A 15,402-nucleotide genomic window follows, 5' to 3' on the forward strand; every position below is an offset into this window, starting at 1 on the left:
AAGTCTGTGAGTAATCGCAGTTCCAGTGGGCTCTAAGTAGAATTCTCACATCTCCTTCAAATTTATACTTGCAAACCACGAACAGATGCCCTGCAAGAGGAAACAACAACAACAAGTCTGTGAGTTAGTCTAGTCATCTTTCTAGTGGCTTCTTCAAAGATTCTGCCAGGTAGTTAAGATATTTGCTACATACAGGGCATAAACCTTGAAGTGCATTCAGTGTCTTCCTGTATTCAGACTAGACTGGTAACACCAGTATAGCCTGCAGGATCCATACACATCTCTGTTTAGGGAAGAATTACTCATATGATTTACTAGTGAGCTCAGCTTTCACTGCCTACTAGGTCTTCACCTATCAGGTGAACAGCTGATGCGCTTCTCTTTCATAGTGGTTTTATGCTACTACAGTCACCAGCTTCAATAAAATTAGGTTTTTTCTGTTTATATATGATGAATACAAGCCCATGTGCAAGGAAGAGCTTCAAGAAGAGCCTTGAAGTCTACTGTCTTAATTGCATTTGCATTGTAAGCAGTTGGTATTGTCCCCATGCCTTAATTTTTCACTATTAGATCAATAAAGTGTCTGGAATACAGGCAGAGTAGATGAAGAAAAGCAAATTACAAAAGGAAATTAAATAAAATAAAAAGATAATTACATAAAAGTTCTAAAATAAATATATTTATTCAAAACCAACAAAATAAGTAATAATGACACAGTATGAAAACTGCATCACTTTTGAATAACAAAACAAGCAATAATGGTAGAGTATGAGAACCGCACCACTGCTGAACAGTTAGCTCTGTTTTCTGTGGTTGAGACGGCCTGGACTCTATAAGGCGCATGTCATTCCCTCTGTTGGAGTGGCTTCACAAATGAGTCTGAGGTTTGGACTACTAGCCAAAATGCTCTCCACTACTGGAATTCACAGTTCAGGAAAGGCTTAGCAGGAATAAGGAAAATAAGAGTCAGGAAGCTCAAAATGAATTTCCTAAGCTCGCTATAGGAAATGTGAAGCAGAGGTTTGTGCCTCAAACTTCAGTTTTCCAGCCCTACTGCAGCTAAGCAAAAAATGTTTTGTCTTGTTTTGTTTTCCAAACAGATCTGTCCTTTTCTAACAAGGCTTTTACACAACAGAATTTGAGCTGCAGTCTTCTCAGCTACTGCTCCTTTGTTTTCTGGGCCATGTGATGAGAAGATCTATGGAATTATTCCCTGGGTGGCTGGCCTGACTGAATCCTGATAGCACCCATCCATGACACTCATTGAGACATGCCTTTCTGACATTGCCAGTTCTGCATATGAGAAAAGCCAAAATATAAGGTGCCTAGGAACTTCACTGGTCCAAATATAATTCAGACATTCTCTAGGGTAGGCAGATTAAGGAATATACTAAAATCACCCTTGAAAAATTGCTGTGAACCCTACCTCTCTGTCTAGTATGGTGATGGCATCTTAGTGTATATTTCTAAGATTGTTACCTAAGCACTCTTAGAACTGCTCTGTTTCTAGCCCTAGCATTCCCCCTATTATCTTCACTTTGCCACTCCTCCCCACTCTTCCCCATATGCTTCCTCACGTGGATCTCTTGATTTTGGATGGGTCTTACTGTCCTGAATATTTTGTCCATCTCATACATCAAAGATCAACTCTTGTCAATCAGCTTCCAAATCTGTGGCTAGCTATTTCTCTCCTGGCTTATTTATTAATTTGATTTATACTTCCTTTTTTTTTCCTTCTATTTCACTTACATAAATCTGCGTTTATGTTTTCCTCTTCTGTTTTTTTTTTTTTTTAGTGCTTGCTTCACACTATGTATATTTGGGAAACAGTGAAATATGTGTTAAAACCATAACTAGAAGGAAAGATAAAAGAAAAAAGAACTAAATTAATAACAGACCTATTGACAAAAACCCTTCTGAAAAACAGAATTCAAATGCAAATATACAGCAGTGACAGAGTTAACTGCAGTTTGATATTTTTTTTTTTTAAAACTGCAAATCTAGCTGACGGGAATGAGGGTGATTTTTCAACATCACTGTGTCTGTATAATAGTGGCAAGAGCTGCTATTTATTAAAGTACCTCTCATTTTGAAAAATGGGTAAACCAGAATGTAGATGGAAAGAGTGGTTGATTTATGCTCCATCAAATGCCCTCTGTTTTGCTATGTCTTTAAGCATTGCTAGAAAAGAACTTGTGTTTTTTCTCCATCAGCTTTTAATGGATAGAAAAATTCCAAGAGATGTGTAAATGACCATGGAAAATAAGTGAAACCACTGATTAGGCACACCTTCATTGACTTCTGGACTGGAAATAGTAGAAGATTTTTTTTTTTTTTTTTTTTTGAGATGCAGTATTCTCACAATAAAGATCAATACTGAAATAATCCCTAAAATCAAGCAAGCATATTATCATGCAGTTAGCAGAGAATGATCCACTATCCAACGTCATGAATACAAGTGTCATCCAGGACTGTAAACTATCTTGGAATTACAGTGAGTTGTACTTACAAAAGGGTAATGTTTAAAATAAACAAACCTGTACTTTGTGAGTTGTTGTTTTTAGAGAGATAACTGGGTCTTGATGGTGGGAATAAATTGGATATTTGTATGAAAACTGAAATGTTACATTTCGCAACATCATCGCAACATCTCAAGATGTGCTCTGCCATGACTTGAACAGCAGGGTCTCTGATGACTTAGCTCTAGGAATGCAGCTGCGGCACACTTCAGAGAGGCTTCAGTATTGCTCTAAACTATACATCTCTGGCAAAGGCCTTTGTCTACAATCTGCATTTAGGGTACAGTGGGCAGTGCCCACAACATCTCTCACTTTGTGTTTGTCCCCATTGTGCAGATGAGCAATCCCAGTACAGTGCAAGCCATCTCCTGAGAGTCTTTGGCACTCCATTGAATGACACAGAGATTGCAGTGCAATTTACCTGCGCAGGGTAAATTGCACTGCAGTGCAATTAGGGGTGCAGTTTACCCCTGAATATGGGGTGGTGCTGGGCAATATTTTGTCATCAGGACCTTTGCAGCTACCATGCAAACCCCAAGGCTTTTATTAAGGGAAGCGATAACCCTGGAGACTGAAATATGTGTAACAGAAAGGAGTCTTTCCTGTGGTCTCCATACAAATGCTCTTATGGAGAGCAGCACAGAGAATTCATAATAGATCAATGTTTCTTCCATAAATCTACAGACAGCTTGAAACAAGAGGTCTGAAGAGGATTTACACATCCTATCCTCTAAATGGAGTGTTAAAGGGAAAATAAAAATTGCCATGCAATGCCTGCCTTGATATAGTTGGTCGGTATTCTAGTCAAACCATCCAACTAAGATATTTATACTACAACTCAAATGCTCTCTCACATCATCTGTGTTATGGCCCAACTCTCCCTTACATAGCCATTAAAGCTTGCAGGTCCTTATCCGTGAGCTTTGTACCCATCCAGAAATCTCCAGCATACATAAAACTGGAAGTGTGGTGAAGGCTTCAGACAAACTGAATTTAATCTCTAAGAAAATAACACAGGAGTCACTGGTTAAATAAATAAGAAAATGAAAAATGCAACTGATTTCTACTTCATTATGTATTACATTGTCCCAGTCTCTCCAGTCTGCCACAGCATGCAGCAGAATTTAGTTCTGATACTTTGCTATATCTAAATAAATATATTTAGTTCTGATACTTTGCAGAGAATTTAACAAAATACTGAAGCTTTGCATTAGTAATGCTGATTTTCAAAAGCTAACACTAGAAGCGACAGGAAAACTTCTGGCACAGCAAATACAATGAGCTAATTAAGGTGCTCTAGATCAAATGCTCATGTTTAATTCTGACAGCTCATGGTAGTTAGGTAACAGCTGACAGCTGAAGTTAGGTAACACTCTGTTCTGTTATTTGGCAGAGATAAAAGTTTAATTAGTAAATCCAGCCTTGTTTACAAGATAACTTGTCACTCATAGCCATGTAACCCTATTATTACAATTAATAAAACTCCTAAAATGCCTTTCCCCCGTTATTTGATAAAAAGATACCACAGCTGATCACAATTTCAGTAACTGATGGTACTTTGAATGTCCCCAAATTCCTTTCCTCAAATCAAATGTTCTTTTGTGATACGTTTCTATCAGCCTTTCAGCTGCCAACTTTTCCTTCTTAAGAGGACCATCGTTCCTTCTCAAAGGCTGACATTTTGCATTACAGAATGGAAGCATTTACAGCGCTAATACCATCAGCTAATGTCTGATACATCTTTTTCTCTTTTGGCTAGTTTCAGCTTCCATCATCTTTTTTCTAATGTTGATCTCTGCTTTTATTACTATACCTATACCTAGCAGCTACTGCCTTTAACTCTTCAAGCTCATAACTTCCACTAAGATTAATTTACATAAAATTATTTGATTTTATGACTTAAGACCTTTAAATGACTGCATGTTTCCAGTGATCATTGCCAGCAGATTCTGATGCTGAACTGGGGCTATATGCTGTAATTAATCCTACAACCCTATTCTTTCATTGGTATTTTTATTCTTTCTATTTTCTTAACAAAAATTTATATATACCTAATGCTTGTCTAACTTTCACAAATTCTTTTAATTTCTCTGGGTTTAATTTTTAACCCTGACTATGCTTGGTTTTTTTATGTCCAGCAACGTGGTTTAAATGGGTCTTGAGGAAGGATTCACTGAGGAGAAAATGTAGTAACTATGTATAAAAAGTAAGTTTAGAGTCTGTATGGATAAATACAGAAAGCTTAATTTGCCAGAAATGACCAGAAAAGGATGACAGGGCCCGGTGTGGTGGACAAGGACTGGCATATTAAGAAGGAAAAATAAAAATGAGGAAAATAGCAAGTAGGGAGCGAGCACAGGCATCAGTAATTTTGAAGGCAATCAGAGATTTAGTGTACTGCAAAGAAGAAGGTGTTTCTAGCCAAGTGATTCAAAGAACCCATAGTAGAGCTGATTGAAACTCCAGGTGGGTGTAGCCATGTCTCTGCTGCACTGAGCTATCCAGGTCTGGATGCAGTCAGGCTGCACCCCCACTCCACAGGACAGGACTTCACCTAAGCCTAGCCTGCAAGGGAGGTGTGCTCCACGGCTGTATCTATTCATTCACAGATTAAAGCATCAGTGAGAACAGGGGAGAAATTGAAAAGGAATAATGCATGTTAAAGTGGTATAGAGAAGATTTCTAGAATCTTTGGGCTAGCGGAAAGGAAAAATAACAAAAGCCCTCATTAGATATTTCTCGTAGAGTGAAGAGAGAAAGCTGAATGGAGCAGTGTAACTGCATTGCATAGCATGGCACAGCATCCAAAATAGTTTTGTCTGCAAGAAAGGCACTTGCTCTTTCGACATAGATCTAGCTTCTCTAATGCCACCTCTGGTCGTTTTGTATTGCATTGCCAGAGCTTAAATAGGGCTAACGATCCTAGAAAAGTATGCTGTCCCTAACAGCGGGCAGCAGCTTAGGAAAAACTGCATGAGACAGAAGTACAGAATATTATTTTTCTCTGTATGTTTTCCAGGTTCTTATCATGTGTCAGGAGCTCCTGACCCAGAGTCTACAGAATGCAACTTTAAGTCTACATTTAGTAGTGACTGAAAGTCTAATTCTCCATAAATTTGTCTAACATTTTTTTGAATGTTAATATTTCGGGTGTTTAGAATACATTGCAGCAACGAGCTCTACAATTTAATTATGCACAGCAGACTGAATTCTAGATAATTTTGAAGGAGAATACCAAATCTGAATGTTGCTTGTACATGAAAGCTGAGTGACAGAAAAGTCAAATATTGAATCCTTTCAACTCTTCCTCATGGAAGGTCACACAATTCTGGACAGTCCAGAAGTAGCTAACAATGGAGGAAGAACCAGACTACAGACACCTGAATACTTGCAGGAGGAAAAAAGACCAAATAATGTAACATTTGAGATAACAGCAATGTGATTTTGCTGCCTTTAGAAACCAGTCGAGGAGTTGTATGCGATATGGGATAGTTCAATACTTCTAAATAGTTCTGAGCAATATTTTTTGTCTGTGCTGTAGTAACTGAAGAATTTTTACAGTTTTCTGTATTTCTGACCTTCTGTGCATTAAATTAAATTAAACTTGCTTTAAAGATTGATTTGTTAAAATAGCCTTTGGGCATCACAGATTTTGAGTCTGTATCCTATTTGATTTAATAAAAGAATCATGCCGAAGAGTAAACTCTAATAATAAGATACAAATAAGAGACTAAAGTAATTAGTGATACTTTAATTCTGGTAACATACCCAACAGAAGAGACCATGGAGAAATATCCCAATTTAAAGCACTGGGAAGCAACCAATATTACTGTACCAAACTATCACTTTTAAAACTTCAGTTGAATTCTAGTTAGAATTTTAAAGGAACATCTGCAATAATGAAACATTACAGTCATAATTCATATATTCAGCATATGTTGCTTTGTTTAAACTTAGAGATGACAAGCATTAAGTTTTGAAAAGGACAGTACTGTTTATTTGAGTAATGCTTTCAATATGATTAGCTATACCCTTTTGTCAATAAAACCAAACTTTTGTTCTTTTTTCTATTGAGTGATTTTAATTCTTTTTGTAAACAAGGTAGATCATGTCTATCAAACTGATGTGCTAGAGAAAACTATATTATTTTCAATTCCTGCTAATGATCTTTTTATGATCAGCATAATCATGAAAATCCATATCTATGCAGAAGACAGTGCTTCTAATGACAGTTAGCAATGCAGAATGTGACATGTTTGAAGTGTTTGCAATTGGTAAGATTGCATGCCAGAATGTTTTCAACACCATTTTTTAACAAGACAGTTTTACATGGAAATAAAACATACATTTTGTGGACAAAATTAGAAGACAGCACTTTATAATCTAGCCTTTTTGATATTTGTCTTTTAAATAGCAGAAATGTGTCCAGATTTTTTTTTAAATTAAAACCTGTAGAAATGTGGCTGAACAAACTGTTACATTGTCAAATTTTTTATTTTTTTTTTTATCATTGTCCAACTACAAGGATATCCTATGATCTGTGCTGTCCCAGCAAACAATTCAGTGGTAGCTGCAAAGATTCCTTAACAAGTAGTTGATACTGTACACTTCCTCAGTGCCACCTATATGGTACTTTTAACTTCCTGTTAAAACCACAGGTTTTAATGCATCCTAAATTGGAAATAAAAAGTTGGCTTATTAGAGGAGCTTTCTGAAATATAGGCATGAGGATTTCTAAATAATTCATGTGTTTCCTTGGTTTGGATCAGTTAGCTTAGAGCTCCTTTTCGCAGAAAGTTCAATGGCAAATAGTAAAGCAAAAACATTTTGGAAAATGATGAACTGTGTTTTGTATTCCCTTCTCTGACTATTACAGTGTATAATGTGGGGGAAAAAGCAAAACTCTTAAGACCCTTTATAGTGCAGATAGCTGGATACTACAGCTGTGACAGGAAGCGTTTCTACTGGAAATCCTTTCCTGGCTTTTGACTGATAAGCAAAGGTGCTATGATTCTAGAAAGATCTCCTCCACTGCTCCTCCATTAATAACACTGGCTCTGAATAGAAGACCAACAGATCATGCTAGCAAAGAAACATATCAATGTGCTATATGAGAAAGGGCAGTAAGAACACCCTGTTTCTACCTCCCTCAAACTGACAACAATAAATAACAGCATTTTTATTACTTCTTCATTATTTATTTAATAGCTTAATCTATGAACGCTTACTTCATGATCAACAATTACCTCCATTTGCCTGCGGCATCTCATTTACATCTCCGTTTTTTTGTTCTTCCCTTTCTTAAAGCACTTACCAAAAAAAGAAATTGAAATCACGCAGATGATGAAGACGACCCTACTGCAGATGACCTGCTGCCAGCCAGATTTCCCATAAGATTCTTAGACTTAGCTGGTACAGGTATGCCATTCTGTTTGCGGATTCATGTCTATGAAATATGCCTTTCTCTCAGCAGGCTGGCAGCTGTGGAGATAAAAGGTATTTGGGCCTTCATAAAAAGCTAGTAATTTTTACACAAAACTCTGCCAAAAGCTAAGCAGAGCCGTCCACTTAAGAACCCAGAACACCTGGCAGCACTGCAGCCCGAGCTACTATTGTAGCTTTTTGATTATTTGCTACTTATTTAATAAAACACTAAAGGTAAGAGACTTGTTTTGGTGCCTTTCTAATATGGTTCATGTTTAGGGTTTTTTTCCCATTTGAATGCAATTTTTGACAAGGACGCCAGTAAAAAGGTATTTTATGCTGCTACATTTGATCGACAAGTAATGGGCTCTTCTTTATTTGGCATGTGCAACTCTTTAAAATAATGCAGCAAGGAGGTCCTTGCTACAAATTAAACTCAGGTCCTGACTTTAGCAAAAGAAAACCACCAACCTTGTAGCTATTGTATACTCAACACCGGATTCATTTTCAGAGGTGATAGAAATTCATGCACAAAAAAATTCATTATTGTATTTGAAGCACAATGCAAATTTGGAATTTATACTCCTTTCCCCTTTCTTGTATGTAGGAGATAGCACCTGCAGTGAAATAAGAGCAAGATAAGCAGAAATGAGAGAAAAATACGAAGTAACTGCAGTACGTTCTTCCTTTTCAGCCTCCGTTCTCCAAATCCAGGGTCTGGTGTATGGACTTGCAATGAAGTGCTGGGAAGGCTAACGTCATACCTGCAGTCCAAGGTATGCTTGCATTTAGACCACCAGAAATCACATGGCAAATTGCTAAGTTCATAATCACTGCTTACAGCAACATATGCTCCTTAGAAACATCAAAATCCTCTCATTTTCTAGCCCATTACCCTTTCTTCATTGTTATTCTCATTTCAAATGTGGCCACACTTAGAGAACAGATAGTAAGTGCACAGGAGAGAGATTACTTGTGATCCTCTGACTGGTGAGCACACCTCCAGGGACCACCTGGTACAGAGGAGGCCACTCTACTTTTGTGTCCTTTGGTATCTATTGCCTGCAACTCAAGTTAGTTACTTAGTCTGAAAGCCTGTTTACGTTCAACACAAACTCTGAATTGCTCACCGTACACAAATAAGGAGAGACTGCTGGCCCTGTATGTAAGGACTGTATTGCTGGTAAATACAAACAACTGGCTATCCTGGTTCCTCTCTGAGTTCCCCAGGAACAGCTGTTTTCTCTTTGCCTCATGGGGCCGTGTCCAGAGAACATTTCAGGAAATGGTTTTGGTGTTTTCCAGAGCAAAAGAACTCCAACTTAGACCTAGGATTTAATTTAGAGTAACTCACATAAAGCATATGACTTAACTAAAAAAAAATATTTATTTATTTATTTATTTTACATCACCAGTTTATTTTCTCAGCCAAAATTCACTAGGGTACAAAAATTTATTTCAACTCAGACACAAAAATTCTTTTACACTCTTTCTGGAGAAGCCAAGTATATTCTTCTTTCAGCCTGCTGTACAAGATAAATAAATTGTTTATACAGGCACTCACCAAGAGCTCAGATACAAAACTTTCACCTTGATTCTACAATCTGTAAGAGCTGGTCCCCCTCTAATCTTAACCCAGGCACCCCAAGCAGACATGGCCTCAGTTTCTGACAGGAGTGATGCAAATACAGAGAGCTCCCTGGTACAGCACAGTACTCTCTCCTCTTATTCCCTCTCTATCCTTCCTAAACAGCAACATGCTATGCACTGTGAAAGCTGCGAACATCGTCCTGGCACATGGAGAACCTCTGAAGGTGCAGGCTGGGAATGCCAGCACCAGCGCCCGCCCATGGTTAGGTGCTGTACGAATCTGAAAATGCCAATCAAGGTTGCATATTGTCTACCCAATCTCCTGACTGAAGTTGTCTGTCACACCAGAGAGACAACTGGAAGAGACCTCAAGACACACTCCGGATGGACATCAGGGGAATGTCCCAGGCACCTAAGAGGGAACAGAGGGGACACCCAGCCCTGCCCCAAAACAATGTGCTGCAGGGCTGCAGCTGCCTCCTGTGACTGCCCCAGATGCCCTGGCCTGTGCCATCCCATGGGACAGGGAAGCTATATAATTAGTAGCACTGTGCATCTATCTGCGACTGAAGTATCCAAGTCCTCTTAGTCTTCGCAGTTCTAAACTGGCATTAAGTTGCAACACCATCCACTCCTGCAATGAATTAACTGAAAGCTCTCCTACCAAGTTAGCAAGCATTCACACTTACGTCATCCAGTGAGAAGAGCATATGCGAACTGTAGGAGTCTGAGCCGACAGCCTTACCTCTGACCACCAGCCTCATGCACATCTTAAAATTCCCATAGCTACAATGAAGCACTGCTACACAAAGTAGCACATTCAGTTTATATAAAAAAGAACATGGCTGCACTTGATGATCTCAAAGGTCTTTTCCAACCTAAATGATTGCACAATTCCATGAAAACTGGTAAGAAACAAGCAAACAATGAAGTAATTCAACTAAATGCCAGCAGTATGAAAAAATTATCTTAGAAAAGACTCACAAATATTTCTAACCTACCCACAAAAACTAACTACCACAAGACTGGAAGTGAGTGGAAAGCAAATGAAGAAAAGATGGGATATGCAAGGATACACAACTGTTCTATATAGGCCAGGGCACTTTCACAGAAGTATGGCACATTTAGGTATTAAAAGCACAATGGGATTTTTTCAAAAAAGAAGATTAATGGGTGCTAGCTCCATCATAAACGGATCAGATATTCCAAAGCAGTAAGTCATCAAAAATCTTATTGAATCTGGAGGCTGATGACTGAGAAATTTGTTTTCAAAACTGGATTTCTGGAATTCAAGCTTAAATTCTGGAAAGCTGAAACTGTAGTTTGTTGTGTACTAGAAGCTAGAAACAGCACGTTTTTAATCACAAGACATTCACTTGAAAATTCTGGCTTGTGAAAATTTGTACAAGTATCTTTTTCTAATTGTACCCCAAAAAAAGATCACATGTTCAACACAGAAAAAAATGATTGGACAGACTGCCAGAAAAGATGGGAACTGGTTGAAATTAAGTGAACTGTTAAAGCTTTTGTCTTTTCTTGTATATTTATTGAATGGTTCTGAAAAGGAGAAAATAGCAAACAAGGAACTCTGTTTACAAAATATTAACACCTTTAGAAAAACTAATCTGCAAAAAATAAAGAGAATGTATTTAACTTACCTACTGGTGATTGCATATTACTCTAAATTTAAATGGAGTACAGTCCAATACAGCAGGTATCAAACTTCTGAGATCAGACATACACTTCAAAATTTCCATCCTTTCCCATATACATACAAGTCATACAATGACCTACACTAAATCAATAATTTCAGCTCTCAGTCTTTAGCTGTAGAGTCCACACTACCTAACCTCCACCACCCTTGTACCATAAGACCTAGAAAAGCCATCCTCATCCCTGCCCTACTAAGCATTTTTTGTAAATCCTAGACTTCCCGACCTACCCTACTTTTCCTACTGTCACTTTTAGCCATAGTACCCTCAAAAAATCCTTTCCATTCTTTCGTCTTGTGTGAAATGTCCTGTACTGCCCCTCTGTGAGGACAGCCTCTGGAAGAGGATGCCTTTCCTGAACACCCATACCTATGCCTTGTTCAAACTGGCAGTCCTTAACTTGTGCAGATGAAGCTCTCTCCTGCCCATGGTTTCAGTTCGGTTACCACAGCACACTCTGTGGCCCCACTTGGCTTGTGTAAGAAACCTCCCTCTGTGCTGCCAGCAATCAAGTGAGCCATTGCCTGGACACAGTCAACAGCTCCCAGAGCCTGTTCCATTGATAAAGTAAACTCGCCCTTTCGGCTCCTCAGTAGGAAAGAGCAGTTTTAAGGGCAGAAGAGAGAGGAAAGACACAGGAAGGGAGGAACTGAAGGTCAGAAAAGAAGGAAAGTTTGAAGGGATTTCATTTTGACTACATACATTTATTTGTTAGTGCCCACAGGTGGCCCCTATATGTAAAAACTTCCATGACAGCAGTTAGGAAAAAGGAGTAAAGCCAAAAGAAATGCAGACTGATAGCTTTATCTTTGCAGACCTATTTTTCATTTTACCTTCTGTTATAGTCATTACCTTGTACCTTCACGGAAGCTAAGCTTCATGATACTTTTCAGAGACAATAAATATTCAGGAACATTATGGACAGTCCTTTGCCAGAGAAGCAAGGAGAAATGCCTTAGAGAGATAATGCTGGCCACTGAGATCAGCTGTCCAGGAGGGACCCTTTTTTCATCCAGCTTGAATTTCACTCACATGGGTTTTCTTCCTTGTTACACTGATCTGGTCCAGAAAAAAACAAACAAACAAAAAAAACCCCAAAACTCATTTGGAGAAAAATCAGTGTTGATTAGTGCTATTAAAGCATCCAAAAAAAGCAAGTGCTGCCTGTGTAACTTAAAATGTAAATTCAGATTTTTCTAGAGCTGATTGTGGGCTAGTTGTAACAGCTTTTCCTCTAAGGCTCAGCTCTGTTTTTCTAAATAAACTGAACCGTGAAGCTGGCAGGCCACCACTGCATAACAGCAGCTACCAGGCTTGTGCAGAGGAAACATGCCTAATACAGGCCATGTCATAACAGGCACTATGGCACCTGGGCAAGTCCGTACTCTCAGCACTCTTCCCCCTTACCCTTTTGCACCTCTCTGCCCTTCAGTTGTGACTTGGCTCCACACATGACTTCAGGATGTCAGCCAGGCACCTGGGATGAGGACATATAGGAGGTAGCTCTTCTCTTTGGAAGTCCCCTCTTTACCAATGTCACCTGTACAACCACCAGCATCTCCCTCTTCATAGCCTCTGAGAGTTTAGGGTCAGGTTGCCATTTATTCACAGAATCACAGAATGGTCAGGGCTGGAAGGGACCTCTGGTGATCGTCCAGTCCATCCCCCTGCTAAAGCAGGTTGTACAGAGCCACATCCAGGCAGGTTTTCAATGTCTCCAGAGCAGGAGACTGCAAATCTCTCTGGGCAGCTGTTCCAGTGCTCTGTCACCCTCAAAGTAAAGAAGTTTTTCCTCATATTGAGGTGGAACTTCCTGCGTTGCAGATTTTGCCCGTTGCCCCTTGTCCTGTTGCTGGGTACCACTAAAAAAAATCTAGCCCCAACTTCATGTCACCTGCCCTTAAGAAATGTCTAGACATTGATAAAATCCCCTCTCGGTCTTCTCTTATCCGAGCTTCACAGGCTGAGGTCTTTCAGCCTTTTCTTATAAGGGAGATGCTCCGGTCCCCTCATCATCTTTGTAGCCTCTGCTGGACCCTCCCCAGTAGTTCCCTGTCCCTCTTGAACTGGGGAGCCCAGAACTGGACACAGCACTCCAAATGTGCCCCACCAGGGCAGAGTAGAGGGTGAGGATCACCTCCCTCGACCTGCTGATCATGCTCCTCCTAATGCCCCCCAGGATCCCATTGGGCTTCGTGGCCACCAGGGCACATCGCTGGCCCATGGGCAACTTGCTGCCCACCAGCACTCCCAGGTCCTTCTCCGCAGAGCTGCCTTCCAGCAGGTCACCCCAGCCTGTGCTGGTGCCTGGGGCTGTCCCTCCCCAGGTGCAGGACCCTGCACTTGCCTTTGTTGAACTCCATGAGGTCCCTCTCTGCCCAGCTCTCTGGCCTGACCAGGTCTCCCTGACTGGCAGCGCAGCCTCTGGTGCATCAGCCGCTCCTCCCAGTTCTGCATCATCAGCAACGTGCTGAGGGGAAACCCTGCCCCTTCACCCAGGTCACAGATGACTAAGTTGAACTTCACTGGAGCCAGTACTGACCCTTGGGGATCACCACCAGCTACAGACCTCCAGTGAGACTCTGCGCCATTGATCACAACCTTCTGAGCTCTGCCATCAGCCAGTTCTCAATCCACGCCCCTGCCCACTCACCTGACCCACACTGCCTGAGCTCACCTGTGAGGGAGTTATGGGAGACAGTGTTAAAAACCTTGCTGAGGTCAAGGTAGACACATCCACTGCTCTCCCCTTGTCTACCCAGCCAGTCATTCCATCACAGAGGGCTATCAGGTTGGTCAGGCATGATTGCCCCTTGGTGAATCCACATGGACTACTCCTGATTCTTTTCTTCCACATGCTTCCAGATGACCTCTAGGATGAGCAGTTCCATCACCTTTCCAGGGGCAGAGGTGAAGCTGACTGACTTGTGGCTTCTCTGTCAGAGGCAGTCACAAGGAACCTGCTCCCAGCCCTCTGAGGCAAACCGAAGTGAAAAGACAGCTAATAAGTGAGGTATGCAATATGCATGCCATACTGGGGAAGGGCAAGTGAATGATACATGGAGGTGGGGAATGAAGGACAAAGACATAAGCAACATCACCATCTACTGAGCTTTCCTGCAGGCAGAAAAAGCAACAGCAGTGGGGATATGCCTCTCATACCAAACCAAAAGGGGCCTTTTCAAGTCTGTATGTAAGCAAGTATTGATGGTACGTTAAATTGGCTTCTGGTAGGTTCCTAAATACCGCAGGACTAAATTATTTTTTAGGGTTTTTTTCTTTTTGGTTAGTCAAAGCTTTCATTAAGAAATACAGACTTCTAATTATGTTTTAAAATAATATTTAGAGATTTGTATCATTAATTATATACATATATATAAGCAGTCACAAGTTTCTCAGAGGCAGACATTCATCTGACAAAATAAGGATGTAAAATAGAAAATCTGACTCTGAGGTATGGTCTGAAAAACAGTTTACTACAATTGCTTTCATTATACTTTTGCATTGCCTACAGCCACAAAAAAAAAAACCCTTTATGTAAGATGTTCTCTCACTTTCCTCCTAAATCTCTTCTGATACAACATGATCTCTTACATGGAAAAAAATAGGCATTACAATATTAATTTAAATGTGGCAGATAATTGTTAAACGGTTGCAAGCTTCATTTTCTGTCATTAAGTATTAGATTCTACTACACAGGTCAGTATTTTCCCCTGATGTTGAAAGAATACAGACATTACAATTTTAAAGGTATTGTCAACCTTTCTGCAAGGCACTTATCTGGAATAAAATTGTACAGAAAAGTATGTTCTCCCCCCCCGCCTATCCCCCTTGCACCCCCCCCCCCCCCCCCCCTTTCTGTAAGTACTCTGCTAATCTACTTTAGGTGGGAAGGATGGCTGTTATTAATCTACTTTAGGTGGGAAGGATGGGTGTTATGACTCTAAGAACCTAATTTAGCAATGTCATCTGTCACCAACCTCACTTTAAATACATCTGTAAGGAACCTGTATATAAAAGAGGGTGAGAAAAAACCCCAAAGCTACTCTTCAAACTTCCACATTGCAAAAGCTGTTAATGTTAAAAAGGGCTGACATAAAAAAGCAAACAGCATAACAAATTACTTCCCATAACAACTTAGTATAGCACTACAGCAT

This window comes from Falco punctatus (genome assembly GCF_963210335.1).
Source record: "Falco punctatus genome assembly, chromosome: Z".
In the NCBI taxonomy this organism is placed as follows: domain Eukaryota; kingdom Metazoa; phylum Chordata; class Aves; order Falconiformes; family Falconidae; genus Falco; species Falco punctatus.